The sequence below is a fragment of the Electrona antarctica genome, assembly GCF_951216825.1.
Source record: "Electrona antarctica genome assembly, chromosome: 19".
NCBI classification, from domain to species: Eukaryota; Metazoa; Chordata; class Actinopteri; order Myctophiformes; family Myctophidae; genus Electrona; species Electrona antarctica.
Genome location: NC_136800.1, coordinates 44,107,098 through 44,113,097, shown reverse-complemented (window position 1 = coordinate 44,113,097; position 6,000 = coordinate 44,107,098).

The following is a 6,000-nucleotide window of genomic DNA, read 5'->3' as shown; positions in this document are numbered from 1 at the left end:
GCGTTGCGTCACACACACACACACACACACACACACACACACACACACACACACACACACACACACACACACACACACACACACACACACACACACACACACACACGTTTATATTACTCCTAAACATTTTGCCAAACATCACACACAATCCTATCCTCCTGGTGGAGACCTGTGCCCAGAAGGGCACTTTTTCTAGTTTGTTATATTTTGGGCTGATTTGGGGTATTTTGGGCTGATTTATATCACAGGTCAAATTTGACCCGCTAACAACAAAAGTGTTCTAACACAATGCAAGAGCTGGTCAATAGTCCTCAAATAAACTAGGATTGGAGCAACCAGAGTATTGGACTCGAGACTCGATGACTCGACTCGAGTCATTGATTTGACGACTTGCAACTCGACTTGGACTTAAGGGTAAAAACTTGAGACTCGACTTGACTTGGAAGACAATGACTCCAGACTCGACTCGACTTGAGACAAGCTGACTCGGACACCACCATCAAGTGTCACTGTTGTGCAGCCTAACACACAGAGGCCAGGGAGGAGAGCTTGTACAGTACAGTACAGTACAGTACAGTACAGTACAGTACAGTACAGTACAGTACGGTACGGTACGGTACGGTACGGTACAGTACAGTACAGTACAGTACAGTACAGTACAGTACAGTACAGTACAGTACAGTACAGTACTCGACTCGACAATCTTGTGACTCGACCCGACTTGACTTGACATAACCTTGTGACTCGACCCGACTTGACTCGACAACCTTGTGACTCGACCCAACTTGACATAACCTTGTGACTCGACTTGACTTGACTTGCCCACAACAGAAAAACTTGAGACTTGCTTGAGACTTGGACCAAATGACTTGCTACTCGACTCGGACTCGGATCGGAGGGACTCGTGCAATTGTCTGGGAGCAACTAATACTACTGTGTAGGCTATAAAGCAGTCGCAAGTAGTTTCCAGGAAGAAATAATTTAAACATTGAATCCTACCTGAACTCCTAAAATTCAGTAACAATCATCCTTCCAGGGTGTAATCAGAGGAGAATGAAGTCCATTCGACCACAGCTCATATGTGACACCTCAGATGACAATAGAGGAGAGAGTGCAAAACAAAGCACCGTAGCAATGCAAAAGTACTTCACTTCAATGCAGTTTAAAACAACACCCTATACCTTCTCCTCCTCTGTGCGGACAAACTGGATGTGCTACATTCCAGTATAATGTATTGTGTACAGCAGGGGTAGGCAACCTTAGGCACAGGTGCTAACATTGGCCCGGGGAGGGTGATCACTGGCACATGTTGCCCGCCTCCGCTAGGGGTCAGAGGGCGGGTCTGTAGAACAGGGGTAACCAACCTTTTCAAGCCCAAGAGCCCATTTTATTCCCAATTGTAAGCCATGATCTACCACTAAACTATGTTTTAAAAAAACACTTGTTTTTTGCGATTTCTGACAGGCTCAATGCATGTGCACACATCCAGACAAAGACTATAGTTTAAGAATAAATTCTGATAGTTATATAATTAATGCCTAAATATTAAGACAAATGTATTAGAAATATACATCATTTATACAATAAACATATTTGTTATTTTGTTTTTAATAAAACAAAACAAAAAGGAAATGAAATGAATTGCTTATACAGCACAATATTTAGTTTCTCAGTTCGATGAATATTCACATTTACAGATGTTCAAAATGACAAATGCATACATGACCATATATTTGAACAGATATGGTGACAGATACAATACTCTCAGGGTCAGCCCACCTTTAATGGTGACAGATACAATACTCTCAGGGTCAGCCCACCTTTAATGAGACTGCTGTGCCATTAAAGACATTCTACAGTGTAGAATGTCTACGAAAAGACAACAGGCTGTGTTGTCTTTTCAGTATGGGTTGGCGCCCCAGCCTGTGTCTTCCGTGAGGAAGAAGCCCAACAAACCCACGGTGAGGCCTTTAGGAGGGCCATTCGGGCCTCAAGCGCAGCCTGCGGCACCACCAAGGGCAAGGTGGAGCCTGCGGAACTGTTGCGGCTCGAGAATCCACCATTCCTGAATAAAGTGCCTGGTGCTGGGAGTCTGGTGCAACGCATAGGGCCTGACCTGGTGAGAGCAGGAGTGGACCTGGTGAGACGTAGGAGGGGCCCGGACAGGAGTCAACCCACAGAGCCTAGTCCTTCCACACGCCAGAATGGTACCTCCCAGTCCCGGCAGAGTAGTTCAGGAGGAACGGATTGTGTGGCCCTGGTTTTTCCCTAATGGGACTGATCGAGGGTAGCTACTGGGACGTAAGTCGGGACTCGATCACCCCGACTGGGTCACCTGAGTGAGGGGTATGATGTTGCGAGACCCGAAACCCCGATGACCTTGGGATACATCACTGAGGATACGTCCCAGGTGATGACCTTGGGATACATCACTGAGGATACGTCCCAGGTGATGACCTTGGGATACATCACTGAGGATACGTCCCAGGTGATGACCTTGGGATACATCACTGAGGATACGTCCCAGGTGATGACCTTGGGATACATCACTGAGGATACGTCCCAGGTGATGACCTTGGGATACATCACTGAGGATACGTCCCAGGTGATGACCTTGGGATACATCACTGAGGATACGTCCCAGGTGATGACCTTGGGATACATCACTGAGGGTACGTCCCAGGTGATGACCTTGGGATACATCACTGAGGATACGTCCCAGGTGATGACCTTGGGATACATCACTGAGGATACGTCCCAGGTGATGACCTTGGGATACATCACTGAGGATACGTCCCAGGTGATGACCTTGGGATACATCACTGAGGATACGTCCCAGGTGATGACCTTGGGATACATCACTGAGGATACGTCCCAGGTGATGACCTTGGGATACATCACTGAGGATACGTCCCAGGTGATGACCTTGGGATACATCACTGAGGATACGTCCCAGGTGATGACCTTGGGATACATCACTGAGGATACGTCCCAGGTGATGACCTTGGGATACATCACTGAGGATACGTCCCAGGTGATGACCTTGGGATACATCACTGAGGATACGTCCCAGGTGATGACCTTGGGATACATCACTGAGGATACGTCCCAGGTGATGACCTTGGGATACATCACTGAGGATACGTCCCAGGTGATGACCTTGGGATACATCACTGAGGATACGTCCCAGGTGATGACCTTGGGATACATCACTGAGGGTACGTCCCAGGTGATGACCTTGGGATACATCACTGAGGATACGTCCCAGGTGATGACCTTGGGATACATCACTGAGGGTACGTCCCAGGTGCATCCATGTATGTACTATGTATTTTGTTTAGTTTAGTTATGTCGCTCTTTTCACTGCTGCATTTATTCTCTCCATTTCAAATGTCAAAACAACCACTTCATATATTCAATTTCTTAGGCTATCAAAGAATATATTGGCTTGGCCACTTGAACACATTTAACACAGAAATTCCTTCCCAGTATTTCCACTAAATACAGTGCAGTTTTATCTAACAACAATACACATCACCAACAATATACAATGCTTTCTCTCCGACCCAATTTCTCATTTAGAAAACAATACAGGCACTTAGTTGTACTGTATTCACGTGAATGGTCCTCACAGCCTTACCAAGATACAAATAAGAAAACAGTTTGTCTTTTATGCAATAAACCTCATGTAATTTCCCTTGTGCTTATAATCATCCCTATGTTCTCTCACAATAAACACATTTCTGAACACGTACATTACTGACTGCATTCATATATATATATATATATATATATATATATATATATATATATTGTCTTTGGTATTTGTGTTTCCTAAAAGTTCAAAGGCCCTTGAAGTACATTTTTGACTGCTACATTTTAATTTTCTTACCCCTCAATTTCTCATTTTTCCATATATATATATATATATATATATATATATATATAATGAGCAATATATTTATTTATTATGGTTTGGCGATGAATTGGATCTGCCTTTTAGGTACTCAGATCAAACGCATCAGTCCCAACCATAGGGACTCCTATGGTTGGGACCTAAACAGCAGATCCAAAACGACAGGTGGTAGCTGGGCTGGTGGAGGGTGAGCAGCAAAACTTTAGCATGCAGCAGAATCGGCAGCAGCAAGCAAGCAAGCAGGAGGAGGAGTGCTAGTACCCAGTGATTATTAGTATTTGCCAGGTAATTACATGGTCATGTAACCAGTAATTACTCAGAAAATACAAAGTTTTCCCCAGTAAGTACTAGGTAATCCTTATCTATTTTCCTGCCAACTACCAGGAAATTATAACCTATATACTAGGTAGTTACCAGTTAATTACACTGTAAATACTGGATAATGGCCATGTAGTTACCCAGTATTTACTATACAATTCACTGACGACTACCAGGTATTTACCCATGAATTATTGAGCCATGTGTTATCAATCAATTGGTGCAGTTGACCGTGAGGCTGTCAATGACGGTATTTACATTGTAATTACCAGATATTAACCTGATAACTACCATGTATTACCCAGTCCATTACATGTTAACTACAGGGAAATATACCCAGTAAGTACTAGGTAATTATCATGTATTTTCTTAACTACTACCCGGGAATTACCATGTAATTATGAGTATTTATTATTGATTCATGCCTTATCAATCAACTGGTGCAGTGGCCGTGCGGGTGTTAATGACTATTTACATTGTAATTACCAGATATTAACCTGATAACTACCATGTTTTACCTGGTAATTACTCAGCATTTACCCAGTAACTAGAACATATTTAACCGGTAATTACCTGCTATTTACCCAGTAAGTGTGATTTGTATTTACCTAGTATATACTAAGTAATTAAAGTGGAACTGTGACTGTAAAAGAAAGCGTGGTTTGTTTCCATATTACTACCTGGTACTTTCAGTATTTACACAGTAATTATGGTAGAACTGAACTGTAAAAGAAAGCGTGGTTTGTTGCCATGATATTACTTGGTAATTACTCAGTATTTATCCAGTAACTAGACAACTATTTACCTGGTATTTACCCAGTAATTAAGGTGGAACTAGACTGTAAAAGAAAGTGTGGTTTGTTTCCATGATATTACCCTGTACCTTCCCTGTAATAACCATATTTCAGTTTGTAATCAACGAATAGCCCATGAACTCAAGAATGACACAATGATGACAGTTTAAGGTTTTTTTTTTTTTTTTTATATACTTTATATATATTTTTTTGTGAACACCACGGTGTGGTTATACAGATACAAACAAAAAAAAACAAACAAAAAAAACACAGAAACACTTAAGACAACATAAAGACGCATAACAAAAAAACAATGACATAGCGAGAAAAGTAAAAATAAAAAATAAATAGATACGATAGTATAACAAAACAGGGACATAGCAGAACCTAACATAGCATACCATACCTATTTATATACACATACAAAGGAAACAAGAACCCTGTGGGCCTTATGCATGGGCCGAAACGTCAAAACCCGTATTTAAGTTAGCTAATTATTTTTATTTTTATTTTTATTTTTTTAGGTTGTTGGAGCCAGATGCCTTGCCTATAAGGGAAAAAAACAAAAACAATGAAAATAAAAAGTGCTATCCCTGCATGGTTGTTGACTCTTCCTAGATTTTATTCCTTTTAGATTTTAAACTGTGTTTTTAGTTAAGCTGTGCTTTTAGTTGAGCTGGGGTGCCAGATTTTCAATTTCTTAGTTTATGTTATCGTCCCGCCTCATCTACTCCCGCACCTTCCATATAGCTTTCCCATTTACTCCATAGAGCGATACCCCTATCAATATTTCCTCTAATTTTATATGTTAGCTGCTCCATTACTTTAATTTGTTCCGTTAGTTCCCTCCAATTCTCTACCCTGGGTCTTGGTTTTTGGCGCCAGTTTTTTGTTATAAGTTTAAGGGCCGTTAATCTTAGTATTTTAATAAGATACTTGTCTTCGGGTTGAACTATTCCAGTTGGCATTTTC